This window comes from Hyperolius riggenbachi, chromosome 3 (genome assembly GCF_040937935.1).
Source record: "Hyperolius riggenbachi isolate aHypRig1 chromosome 3, aHypRig1.pri, whole genome shotgun sequence".
Taxonomy (NCBI): Eukaryota; Metazoa; Chordata; class Amphibia; order Anura; family Hyperoliidae; genus Hyperolius; species Hyperolius riggenbachi.
Window position 1 is genome coordinate 83,386,101 of NC_090648.1, and position 12,125 is coordinate 83,398,225.

Genomic DNA, 12,125 nt, shown 5'->3' on the forward strand with positions numbered 1-12,125 from the left:
ATCTCTGCATGATTGATCAGGGTCTGCTGTTAAAGTTGTCTGTGCAGAACAATGTCAAAGCAGAGTTGTCCTTTAAGCATTGCTAGCAGCCATCAGAAGTATGGGCGCCAAGGTGAATTGATGCTCAAGTGCTCTGTGTAATAGGTCTTTTTCTTGCGCGGGTTTCTTGGGAAAGGCAAGTGGTGAAAGTTGACCTAGGCTTAGCAAGAGACTGGCAACTGGTGAGGCCAAGATGTCATGTGAGGATGGTATTTGTGAAGATGTTTGAAGATGCTACAAAGGTCCATAGCAGAGAAAGTTTTCTCTCGGCGAAAGGCAAAATGTTGTAGTGAAGAAGTGAAGCAAGCAGAGCCTAAGGTTCCTGAATGCTTTAGAAAGTCAGTAGATTGGTTGCAAGCTGAAGAAAAAGTCGCAGAGGAAGAAAGTAAAGAGCCTGCCGTGACCCGGATTCGAACCAGGGTTGCTGCGGCCACAACGCAGAGTACTAACCACTATACGATCACGGCATGTTTCCTGAGCCACGTAGGAGTCGAACCTACAATCTTCTGATCCGTAGTCAGACACGTTATCCATTGCGCCACTGGCCCTGCTGCTGACATATGCATAGCACGTTTTCCTTGCGGCCACAAGGAAAGTGGGCCTCGTTGAAGTGCCCTATTCCACTGAACATCTTCTGTAGCGAGAACTTCTTTGAGAGATAATCTCTATTAAAATGTCATGAATTTGCTGTCTCTGAGTCCAGATATTCACAATGCTGTTCTAAAAGCTTGAAGAAGGTTGCAAGAGGAGTGCAGAAAGCAGCCCGCCGTAAACCGTATTCACACCAGGTTGCTTGCAGCCACAACAAAGAGTACTAGCCACTATAGGATCAGGGCACATTTTGTATGCTAGTCCTAGCGTTATTCACACATTTCTTAAGGTGATGTTGTTGCAGCTGCACCGAGTGTAGTTAGTGCCAATGGGAAAGTTGCTGGGTGTGAAGACAAGGAGTGAAGCCAAGCAGTATGGAAAGGGTCCTCTGTCTGGGCAGCTGTCTGTTGTGAGTGGGGCACGGCGGGCTAAGTTCTTCTATCTCCTTCTAGGAACAAAATCCTGAAAGCATTATCTCTGCATGATTGATCAGGGTCTGCTGTTAAAGTTGTCTGTGCAGAACAATGTCAAAGCAGAGTTGTCCTTTAATCATTGCTAGCAGCCATCAGAAGTATGGGCGCCAAGGTGAATTGATGCTCAAGTGCTCTGTGTAATAGGTCTTTTTCTTGCGCGGGTTTCTTGGGAAAGGCAAGTGGTGAAAGTTGACCTAGGCTTAGCAAGAGACTGGCAACTGGTGAGGCCAAGATGTCATGTGAGGATGGTATTTGTGAAGATGTTTGAAGATGCTACAAAGGTCCATAGCAGAGAAAGTTTTCTCTCGGCGAAAGGCAAAATGTTGTAGTGAAGAAGTGAAGCAAGCAGAGCCTAAGGTTCCTGAATGCTTTAGAAAGTCAGTAGATTGGTTGCAAGCTGAAGAAAAAGTCGCAGAGGAAGAAAGTAAAGAGCCTGCCGTGACCCGGATACGAACCGGGGTTGCTGCGGCCACAACGCAGAGTACTAACCACTATACGATCACGGCATGTTTCCTGAGCCAGGTAGGAGTCGAACCTACAATCTTCTGATCTGTAGTCAGACGCGTTATCCATTGAGCCACTGGCCCTGCTGCTGACATATGCATAGCACGTTTTCCTTGTGGCCACAAGGAAAGTGGGCCTCGTTGAAGTGCCCTATTCCACTGAACATCTTCTGTAGCGAGAACTTCTTTGAGAGATAATCTCTATTAAAATGTCATGAATTTGCTGTCTCTGAGCCCAGATATTCACAATGCTGTTCTAAAAGCTTGAAGAAGGTTGCAAGAGGAGTGCAGAAAGCAGCCCGCCGTAAACCGTATTCACACCAGGTTGCTTGCAGCCACAACAAAGAGTACTAGCCACTATAGAATCAGGGCACATTTTGTATGCTAGTCCTAGCGTTATTCACACATTTCTTAAGGTGATGTTGTTGCAGCTGCACCGAGTGTAGTTAGTGCCAATGGGAAAGTTGCTGGGTGTAAAGACAAGGAGTGAAGCCAAGCAGTATGGAAAGGGTCCTCTGTCTGGGCAGCTGTCTGTTGTGAGTGGGGCACGGCGGGCTAAGTTCTTCTATCTCCTTCTAGGAACAAAATCCTGAAAGCATTATCTCTGCATGATTGATCAGGGTCTGCTGTTAAAGTTGTCTGTGCAGAACAATGTCAAAGCAGAGTTGTCCTTTAAGCATTGCTAGCAGCCATCAGAAGTATGGGCGCCAAGGTGAATTGATGCTCAAGTGCTCTGTGTAATAGTTCTTTTTCTTGCGCGGGTTTCTTGGGAAAGGCAAGTGGTGAAAGTTGACCTAGGCTTAGCAAGAGACTGGCAACTGGTGAGGCCAAGATGTCATGTGAGGATGGTATTTGTGAAGATGTTTGAAGATGCTACAAAGGTCCATAGCAGAGAAAGTTTTCTCTCGGCGAAAGGCAAAACGTTGTAGTGAAGAAGTGAAGCAAGCAGAGCCTAAGGTTCCTGAATGCTTTAGAAAGTCAGTAGATTGGTTGCAAGCTGAAGAAAAAGTCGCAGAGGAAGAAAGTAAAGAGCCTGCCGTGACCCAGATTCGAACCGGGGTTGCTGCGGCCACAACGCAGAGTACTAACCACTATACGATCACGGCATGTTTCCTGAGCCAGGTAGGAGTCGAACCTACAATCTTCTGATCCGTAGTCAGACGCGTTATCCATTGCGCCACTGGCCCTGCTGCTGACATATGCATAGCACGTTTTCCTTGCGGCCACAAGGAAAGTGGGCCTCGTTGAAGTGCCCTATTCCACTGAACATCTTCTGTAGCGAGAACTTCTTTGAGAGATAATCTCTATTAAAATGTCATGAATTTGCTGTCTCTGAGTCCAGATATTCACAATGCTGTTCTAAAAGCTTGAAGAAGGTTGCAAGAGGAGTGCAGAAAGCAGCCCGCCGTAAACCGTATTCACACCAGGTTGCTTGCAGCTACAACAAAGAGTACTAGCCACTATAGGATCAGGGCACATTTTGTATGCTAGTCCTAGCGTTATTCACACATTTCTTAAGGTGATGTTGTTGCAGCTGCACCGAGTGTAGTTAGTGCCAATGGGAAAGTTGCTGGGTGTGAAGACAAGGAGTGAAGCCAAGCAGTATGGAAAGGGTCCTCTGTCTGGGCAGCTGTCTGTTGTGAGTGGGGCACGGCGGGCTAAGTTCTTCTATCTCCTTCTAGGAACAAAATCCTGAAAGCATTATCTCTGCATGATTGATCAGGGTCTGCTGTTAAAGTTGTCTGTGCAGAACAATGTCAAAGCAGAGTTGTCCTTTAAGCATTGCTAGCAGCCATCAGAAGTATGGGCGCCAAGGTGAATTGATGCTCAAGTGCTCTGTGTAATAGGTCTTTTTCTTGCGCAGGTTTCTTGGGAAAGGCAAGTGGTGAAAGTTGACCTAGGCTTAGCAAGAGACTGGCAACTGGTGAGGCCAAGATGTCATGTGAGGATGGTATTTGTGAAGATATTTGAAGATGCTACAAAGGTCCATAGCAGAGAAAGTTTTCTCTCGGCGAAAGGCAAAATGTTGTAGTGAAGAAGTGAAGCAAGCAGAGCCTAAGGTTCCTGAATGCTTTAGAAAGTCAGTAGATTGGTTGCAAGCTGAAGAAAAAGTCGCAGAGGAAGAAAGTAAAGAGCCTGCCGTGACCCGGATTCGAACCGGGGTTGCTGCAGCCACAACGCAGAGTACTAACCACTATACGATCACGGCATGTTTCCTGAGCCAGGTAGGAGTCGAACCTACAATCTTCTGATCCGTAGTCAGACGCGTTATCCATTGCACCACTGGCCCTGCTGCTGACATATGCATAGCACGTTTTCCTTGCGGCCACAAGGAAAGTGGGCCTCGTTGAAGTGCCCTATTCCACTGAACATCTTCTGTAGCGAGAACTTCTTTGAGAGATAATCTCTATTAAAATGTCATGAATTTGCTGTCTCTGAGTCCAGATATTCACAATGCTGTTCTAAAAGCTTGAAGAAGGTTGCAAGAGGAGTGCAGAAAGCAGCCCGCCGTAAACCGTATTCACACCAGGTTGCTTGCAGCCACAACAAAGAGTACTAGCCACTATAGGATCAGGGCACATTTTGTATGCTAGTCCTAGCGTTATTCACACATTTCTTAAGGTGATGTTGTTGCAGCTGCACCGGGTGTAGTTAGTGCCAATGGGAAAGTTGCTGGGTGTGAAGACAAGGAGTGAAGCCAAGCAGTATGGAAAGGGTCCTCTGTCTTGGCAGCTGTCTGTTGTGAGTGGGGCACGGCGGGCTAAGTTCTTCTATCTCCTTCTAGGAACAAAATCCTGAAAGCATTATCTCTGCATGATTGATCAGGGTCTACTGTTAAAGTTGTCTGTGCAGAACAATGTCAAAGCAGAGTTGTCCTTTAAGCATTGCTAGCAGCCATCAGAAGTATGGGCGCCAAGGTGAATTGATGCTCAAGTGCTCTGTGTAATAGGTCTTTTTCTTGCGCGGGTTTCTTGGGAAAGGCAAGTGGTGAAAGTTGACCTAGGCTTAGCAAGAGACTGGCAACTGGTGAGGCCAAGATGTCATGTGAGGATGGTATTTGTGAAGATGTTTGAAGATGCTACAAAGGTCCATAGCAGAGAAAGTTTTCTCTCGGCGAAAGGCAAAACGTTGTAGTGAAGAAGTGAAGCAAGCAGAGCCTAAGGTTCCTGAATGCTTTAGAAAGTCAGTAGATTGGTTGCAAGCTGAAGAAAAAGTCGCAGAGGAAGAAAGTAAAGAGCCTGCCGTGACCCAGATTCAAAGCGTGGTTGCTGCGGCCACAACGCAGAGTACTAACCACTATACGATCATGGCATGTTTCCTGAGCCAGGTAGGAGTCGAACCTACAATCTTCTGATCCGTAGTCAGACGCGTTATCCATTGCGCCACTGGCCCTGCTGCTGACATATGCATAGCACGTTTTCCTTGCGGCCACAAGGAAAGTGGGCCTCGTTGAAGTGCCCTATTCCACTGAACATCTTCTGTAGCGAGAACTTCTTTGAGAGATAATCTCTATTAAAATGTCATGAATTTGCTGTCTCTGAGTCCAGATATTCACAATGCTGTTCTAAAAGCTTGAAGAAGGTTGCAAGAGGAGTGCAGAAAGCAGCCCGCCGTAAACCGTATTCACACCAGGTTGCTTGCAGCCACAACAAAGAGTACTAGCCACTATAGGATCAGGGCACATTTTGTATGCTAGTCCTAGCGTTATTCACACATTTCTTAAGGTGATGTTGTTGCAGCTGCACCGAGTGTAGTTAGTGCCAATGGGAAAGTTGCTGGGTGTGAAGACAAGGAGTGAAGCCAAGCAGTATGGAAAGGGTCCTCTGTCTGGGCAGCTGTCTGTTGTGAGTGGGGCACGGCGGGCTAAGTTCTTCTATCTCCTTCTAGGAACAAAATCCTGAAAGCATTATCTCTGCATGATTGATCAGGGTCTGCTGTTAAAGTTGTCTGTGCAGAACAATGTCAAAGCAGAGTTGTCCTTTAAGCATTGCTAGCAGCCATCAGAAGTATGGGCGCCAAGGTGAATTGATGCTCAAGTGCTCTGTGTAATAGGTCTTTTTCTTGCGCGGGTTTCTTGGGAAAGGCAAGTGGTGAAAGTTGACCTAGGCTTAGCAAGAGACTGGCAACTGGTGAGGCCAAGATGTCATGTGAGGATGGTATTTGTGAAGATGTTTGAAGATGCTACAAAGGTCCATAGCAGAGAAAGTTTTCTCTCGGCGAAAGGCAAAATGTTGTAGTGAAGAAGTGAAGCAAGCAGAGCCTAAGGTTCCTGAATGCTTTAGAAAGTCAGTAGATTGGTTGCAAGCTGAAGAAAAAGTCGCAGAGGAAGAAAGTAAAGAGCCTGCCGTGACCCGGATTCGAACCAGGGTTGCTGCGGCCACAACGCAGAGTACTAACCACTATACGATCACGGCATGTTTCCTGAGCCAGGTAGGAGTCGAACCTACAATCTTCTGATCCGTAGTCAGACACGTTATCCATTGCGCCACTGGCCCTGCTGCTGACATATGCATAGCACGTTTTCCTTGCGGCCACAAGGAAAGTGGGCCTCGTTGAAGTGCCCTATTCCACTGAACATCTTCTGTAGCGAGAACTTCTTTGAGAGATAATCTCTATTAAAATGTCATGAATTTGCTGTCTCTGAGTCCAGATATTCACAATGCTGTTCTAAAAGCTTTCTTAAGGTGATGTTGTTGCAGCTGCACCGAGTGTAGTTAGTGCCAATGGGAAAGTTGCTGGGTGTGAAGACAAGGAGTGAAGCCAAGCAGTATGGAAAGGGTCCTCTGTCTGGGCAGCTGTCTGTTGTGAGTGGGGCACGGCGGGCTAAGTTCTTCTATCTCCTTCTAGGAACAAAATCCTGAAAGCATTATCTCTGCATGATTGATCAGGGTCTGCTGTTAAAGTTGTCTGTGCAGAACAATGTCAAAGCAGAGTTGTCCTTTAAGCATTGCTAGCAGCCATCAGAAGTATGGGCGCCAAGGTGAATTGATGCTCAAGTGCTCTGTGTAATAGGTCTTTTTCTTGCGCGGGTTTCTTGGGAAAGGCAAGTGGTGAAAGTTGACCTAGGCTTAGCAAGAGACTGGCAACTGGTGAGGCCAAGATGTCATGTGAGGATGGTATTTGTGAAGATGTTTGAAGATGCTACAAAGGTCCATAGCAGAGAAAGTTTTCTCTCGGCGAAAGGCAAAATGTTGTAGTGAAGAAGTGAAGCAAGCAGAGCCTAAGGTTCCTGAATGCTTTAGAAAGTCAGTAGATTGGTTGCAAGCTGAAGAAAAAGTCGCAGAGGAAGAAAGTAAAGAGCCTGCCGTGACCCGGATTCGAACCAGGGTTGCTGCGGCCACAACGCAGAGTACTAACCACTATACGATCACGGCATGTTTCCTGAGCCACGTAGGAGTCGAACCTACAATCTTCTGATCCGTAGTCAGACACGTTATCCATTGCGCCACTGGCCCTGCTGCTGACATATGCATAGCACGTTTTCCTTGCGGCCACAAGGAAAGTGGGCCTCGTTGAAGTGCCCTATTCCACTGAACATCTTCTGTAGCGAGAACTTCTTTGAGAGATAATCTCTATTAAAATGTCATGAATTTGCTGTCTCTGAGTCCAGATATTCACAATGCTGTTCTAAAAGCTTGAAGAAGGTTGCAAGAGGAGTGCAGAAAGCAGCCCGCCGTAAACCGTATTCACACCAGGTTGCTTGCAGCCACAACAAAGAGTACTAGCCACTATAGGATCAGGGCACATTTTGTATGCTAGTCCTAGCGTTATTCACACATTTCTTAAGGTGATGTTGTTGCAGCTGCACCGAGTGTAGTTAGTGCCAATGGGAAAGTTGCTGGGTGTGAAGACAAGGAGTGAAGCCAAGCAGTATGGAAAGGGTCCTCTGTCTGGGCAGCTGTCTGTTGTGAGTGGGGCACGGCGGGCTAAGTTCTTCTATCTCCTTCTAGGAACAAAATCCTGAAAGCATTATCTCTGCATGATTGATCAGGGTCTGCTGTTAAAGTTGTCTGTGCAGAACAATGTCAAAGCAGAGTTGTCCTTTAATCATTGCTAGCAGCCATCAGAAGTATGGGCGCCAAGGTGAATTGATGCTCAAGTGCTCTGTGTAATAGGTCTTTTTCTTGCGCGGGTTTCTTGGGAAAGGCAAGTGGTGAAAGTTGACCTAGGCTTAGCAAGAGACTGGCAACTGGTGAGGCCAAGATGTCATGTGAGGATGGTATTTGTGAAGATGTTTGAAGATGCTACAAAGGTCCATAGCAGAGAAAGTTTTCTCTCGGCGAAAGGCAAAATGTTGTAGTGAAGAAGTGAAGCAAGCAGAGCCTAAGGTTCCTGAATGCTTTAGAAAGTCAGTAGATTGGTTGCAAGCTGAAGAAAAAGTCGCAGAGGAAGAAAGTAAAGAGCCTGCCGTGACCCGGATACGAACCGGGGTTGCTGCGGCCACAACGCAGAGTACTAACCACTATACGATCACGGCATGTTTCCTGAGCCAGGTAGGAGTCGAACCTACAATCTTCTGATCTGTAGTCAGACGCGTTATCCATTGAGCCACTGGCCCTGCTGCTGACATATGCATAGCACGTTTTCCTTGCGGCCACAAGGAAAGTGGGCCTCGTTGAAGTGCCCTATTCCACTGAACATCTTCTGTAGCGAGAACTTCTTTGAGAGATAATCTCTATTAAAATGTCATGAATTTGCTGTCTCTGAGCCCAGATATTCACAATGCTGTTCTAAAAGCTTGAAGAAGGTTGCAAGAGGAGTGCAGAAAGCAGCCCGCCGTAAACCGTATTCACACCAGGTTGCTTGCAGCCACAACAAAGAGTACTAGCCACTATAGAATCAGGGCACATTTTGTATGCTAGTCCTAGCGTTATTCACACATTTCTTAAGGTGATGTTGTTGCAGCTGCACCGAGTGTAGTTAGTGCCAATGGGAAAGTTGCTGGGTGTGAAGACAAGGAGTGAAGCCAAGCAGTATGGAAAGGGTCCTCTGTCTGGGCAGCTGTCTGTTGTGAGTGGGGCACGGCGGGCTAAGTTCTTCTATCTCCTTCTAGGAACAAAATCCTGAAAGCATTATCTCTGCATGATTGATCAGGGTCTGCTGTTAAAGTTGTCTGTGCAGAACAATGTCAAAGCAGAGTTGTCCTTTAAGCATTGCTAGCAGCCATCAGAAGTATGGGCGCCAAGGTGAATTGATGCTCAAGTGCTCTGTGTAATAGGTCTTTTTCTTGCGCGGGTTTCTTGGGAAAGGCAAGTGGTGAAAGTTGACCTAGGCTTAGCAAGAGACTGGCAACTGGTGAGGCCAAGATGTCATGTGAGGATGGTATTTGTGAAGATGTTTGAAGATGCTACAAAGGTCCATAGCAGAGAAAGTTTTCTCTCGGCGAAAGGCAAAACGTTGTAGTGAAGAAGTGAAGCAAGCAGAGCCTAAGGTTCCTGAATGCTTTAGAAAGTCAGTAGATTGGTTGCAAGCTGAAGAAAAAGTCGCAGAGGAAGAAAGTAAAGAGCCTGCCGTGACCCAGATTCGAACCGGGGTTGCTGCAGCCACAACGCAGAGTACTAACCACTATACGATCACGGCATGTTTCCTGAGCCAGGTAGGAGTCGAACCTACAATCTTCTGATCCGTAGTCAGACGCGTTATCCATTGCGCCACTGGCCCTGCTGCTGACATATGCATAGCACGTTTTCCTTGCGGCCACAAGGAAAGTGGGCCTCGTTGAAGTGCCCTATTCCACTGAACATCTTCTGTAGCGAGAACTTCTTTGAGAGATAATCTCTATTAAAATGTCATGAATTTGCTGTCTCTGAGTCCAGATATTCACAATGCTGTTCTAAAAGCTTGAAGAAGGTTGCAAGAGGAGTGCAGAAAGCAGCCCGCCGTAAACCGTATTCACACCAGGTTGCTTGCAGCCACAACAAAGAGTACTAGCCACTATAGGATCAGGGCACATTTTGTATGCTAGTCCTAGCGTTATTCACACATTTCTTAAGGTGATGTTGTTGCAGCTGCACCGAGTGTAGTTAGTGCCAATGGGAAAGTTGCTGGGTGTGAAGACAAGGAGTGAAGCCAAGCAGTATGGAAAGGGTCCTCTGTCTGGGCAGCTGTCTGTTGTGAGTGGGGCACGGCGGGCTAAGTTCTTCTATCTCCTTCTAGGAACAAAATCCTGAAAGCATTATCTCTGCATGATTGATCAGGGTCTGCTGTTAAAGTTGTCTGTGCAGAACAATGTCAAAGCAGAGTTGTCCTTTAAGCATTGCTAGCAGCCATCAGAAGTATGGGCGCCAAGGTGAATTGATGCTCAAGTGCTCTGTGTAATAGGTATTTTTCTTGCGCGGGTTTCTTGGGAAAGGCAAGTGGTGAAAGTTGACCTAGGCTTAGCAAGAGACTGGCAACTGGTGAGGCCAAGATGTCATGTGAGGATGGTATTTGTGAAGATGTTTGAAGATGCTACAAAGGTCCATAGCAGAGAAAGTTTTCTCTCGGCGAAAGGCAAAATGTTGTAGTGAAGAAGTGAAGCAAGCAGAGCCTAAGGTTCCTGAATGCTTTAGAAAGTCAGTAGATTGGTTGCAAGCTGAAGAAAAAGTCGCAGAGGAAGAAAGTAAAGAGCCTGCCGTGACCCGGATTCGAACCAGGGTTGCTGCGGCCACAACGCAGAGTACTAACCACTATACGATTACGGCATGTTTCCTGATCCACGTAGGAGTCGAACCTACAATCTTCTGATCCGTAGTCAGACACGTTATCCATTGCGCCACTGGCCCTGCTGCTGACATATGCATAGCACGTTTTCCTTGCGGCCACAAGGAAAGTGGGCCTCGTTGAAGTGCCCTATTCCACTGAACATCTTCTGTAGCGAGAACTTCTTTGAGAGATAATCTCTATTAAAATGTCATGAATTTGCTGTCTCTGAGTCCAGATATTCACAATGCTGTTCTAAAAGCTTGAAGAAGGTTGCAAGAGGAGTGCAGAAAGCAGCCCGCCGTAAACCGTATTCACACCAGGTTGCTTGCAGCCACAACAAAGAGTACTAGCCACTATAGGATCAGGGCACATTTTGTATGCTAGTCCTAGCGTTATTCACACATTTCTTAAGGTGATGTTGTTGCAGCTGCACCGAGTGTAGTTAGTGCCAATGGGAAAGTTGCTGGGTGTGAAGACAAGGAGTGAAGCCAAGCAGTATGGAAAGGGTCCTCTGTCTGGGCAGCTGTCTGTTGTGAGTGGGGCACGGCGGGCTAAGTTCTTCTATCTCCTTCTAGGAACAAAATCCTGAAAGCATTATCTCTGCATGATTGATCAGGGTCTGCTGTTAAAGTTGTCTGTGCAGAACAATGTCAAAGCAGAGTTGTCCTTTAATCATTGCTAGCAGCCATCAGAAGTATGGGCGCCAAGGTGAATTGATGCTCAAGTGCTCTGTGTAATAGGTCTTTTTCTTGCGCGGGTTTCTTGGGAAAGGCAAGTGGTGAAAGTTGACCTAGGCTTAGCAAGAGACTGGCAACTGGTGAGGCCAAGATGTCATGTGAGGATGGTATTTGTGAAGATGTTTGAAGATGCTACAAAGGTCCATAGCAGAGAAAGTTTTCTCTCGGCGAAAGGCAAAATGTTGTAGTGAAGAAGTGAAGCAAGCAGAGCCTAAGGTTCCTGAATGCTTTAGAAAGTCAGTAGATTGGTTGCAAGCTGAAGAAAAAGTCGCAGAGGAAGAAAGTAAAGAGCCTGCCGTGACCCGGATACGAACCGGGGTTGCTGCGGCCACAACGCAGAGTACTAACCACTATACGATCACGGCATGTTTCCTGAGCCAGGTAGGAGTCGAACCTACAATCTTCTGATCTGTAGTCAGACGCGTTATCCATTGAGCCACTGGCCCTGCTGCTGACATATGCATAGCACGTTTTCCTTGCGGCCACAAGGAAAGTGGGCCTCGTTGAAGTGCCCTATTCCACTGAACATCTTCTGTAGCGAGAACTTCTTTGAGAGATAATCTCTATTAAAATGTCATGAATTTGCTGTCTCTGAGCCCAGATATTCACAATGCTGTTCTAAAAGCTTGAAGAAGGTTGCAAGAGGAGTGCAGAAAGCAGCCCGCCGTAAACCGTATTCACACCAGGTTGCTTGCAGCCACAACAAAGAGTACTAGCCACTATAGAATCAGGGCACATTTTGTATGCTAGTCCTAGCGTTATTCACACATTTCTTAAGGTGATGTTGTTGCAGCTGCACCGAGTGTAGTTAGTGCCAATGGGAAAGTTGCTGGGTGTGAAGACAAGGAGTGAAGCCAAGCAGTATGGAAAGGGTCCTCTGTCTGGGCAGCTGTCTGTTGTGAGTGGGGCACGGCGGGCTAAGTTCTTCTATCTCCTTCTAGGAACAAAATCCTGAAAGCATTATCTCTGCATGATTGATCAGGGTCTGCTGTTAAAGTTGTCTGTGCAGAACAATGTCAAAGCAGAGTTGTCCTTTAAGCATTGCTAGCAGCCATCAGAAGTATGGGCGCCAAGGTGAATTGATGCTCAAGTGCTCT

At 46.8% G+C, this 12,125-nt stretch overlaps 15 non-coding genes across 15 annotated transcripts; all 15 read right to left on the reverse strand.

Moving 5' to 3' along the window:
* Positions 1–434: 434 nt before the first annotated feature.
* On the reverse strand, positions 435–506 carry TRNAH-GUG (transfer RNA histidin (anticodon GUG)). Its single transcript has one exon. It is a non-coding gene; the product is annotated as a tRNA-His (tRNA).
* An 8-nt stretch (positions 507–514) lies between these two features.
* TRNAR-ACG (transfer RNA arginine (anticodon ACG)) lies at positions 515–587 on the reverse strand. The gene has a single exon. It is a non-coding gene; the product is annotated as a tRNA-Arg (tRNA).
* Positions 588–1,617: 1,030 nt separating this feature from the next.
* TRNAC-ACA (transfer RNA cysteine (anticodon ACA)) lies at positions 1,618–1,690 on the reverse strand. The gene has a single exon. It is a non-coding gene; the product is annotated as a tRNA-Cys (tRNA).
* Positions 1,691–2,720: 1,030 nt separating this feature from the next.
* TRNAR-ACG (transfer RNA arginine (anticodon ACG)) lies at positions 2,721–2,793 on the reverse strand. Its single transcript has one exon. It is a non-coding gene; the product is annotated as a tRNA-Arg (tRNA).
* Positions 2,794–3,743: 950 nt separating this feature from the next.
* On the reverse strand, positions 3,744–3,815 carry TRNAH-GUG (transfer RNA histidin (anticodon GUG)). The gene has a single exon. It is a non-coding gene; the product is annotated as a tRNA-His (tRNA).
* Positions 3,816–3,823: 8 nt separating this feature from the next.
* On the reverse strand, positions 3,824–3,896 carry TRNAR-ACG (transfer RNA arginine (anticodon ACG)). The gene has a single exon. It is a non-coding gene; the product is annotated as a tRNA-Arg (tRNA).
* Positions 3,897–4,926: 1,030 nt separating this feature from the next.
* On the reverse strand, positions 4,927–4,999 carry TRNAR-ACG (transfer RNA arginine (anticodon ACG)). Its single transcript has one exon. It is a non-coding gene; the product is annotated as a tRNA-Arg (tRNA).
* Positions 5,000–5,949: 950 nt separating this feature from the next.
* Positions 5,950–6,021, reverse strand: TRNAH-GUG (transfer RNA histidin (anticodon GUG)). Its single transcript has one exon. It is a non-coding gene; the product is annotated as a tRNA-His (tRNA).
* An 8-nt stretch (positions 6,022–6,029) lies between these two features.
* Positions 6,030–6,102, reverse strand: TRNAR-ACG (transfer RNA arginine (anticodon ACG)). Its single transcript has one exon. It is a non-coding gene; the product is annotated as a tRNA-Arg (tRNA).
* Positions 6,103–6,909: 807 nt separating this feature from the next.
* On the reverse strand, positions 6,910–6,981 carry TRNAH-GUG (transfer RNA histidin (anticodon GUG)). Its single transcript has one exon. It is a non-coding gene; the product is annotated as a tRNA-His (tRNA).
* Positions 6,982–6,989: 8 nt separating this feature from the next.
* TRNAR-ACG (transfer RNA arginine (anticodon ACG)) lies at positions 6,990–7,062 on the reverse strand. The gene has a single exon. It is a non-coding gene; the product is annotated as a tRNA-Arg (tRNA).
* A 1,030-nt stretch (positions 7,063–8,092) lies between these two features.
* TRNAC-ACA (transfer RNA cysteine (anticodon ACA)) lies at positions 8,093–8,165 on the reverse strand. Its single transcript has one exon. It is a non-coding gene; the product is annotated as a tRNA-Cys (tRNA).
* Positions 8,166–9,195: 1,030 nt separating this feature from the next.
* Positions 9,196–9,268, reverse strand: TRNAR-ACG (transfer RNA arginine (anticodon ACG)). Its single transcript has one exon. It is a non-coding gene; the product is annotated as a tRNA-Arg (tRNA).
* Positions 9,269–10,298: 1,030 nt separating this feature from the next.
* On the reverse strand, positions 10,299–10,371 carry TRNAR-ACG (transfer RNA arginine (anticodon ACG)). Its single transcript has one exon. It is a non-coding gene; the product is annotated as a tRNA-Arg (tRNA).
* A 1,030-nt stretch (positions 10,372–11,401) lies between these two features.
* Positions 11,402–11,474, reverse strand: TRNAC-ACA (transfer RNA cysteine (anticodon ACA)). The gene has a single exon. It is a non-coding gene; the product is annotated as a tRNA-Cys (tRNA).
* Positions 11,475–12,125: the final 651 nt, after the last annotated feature.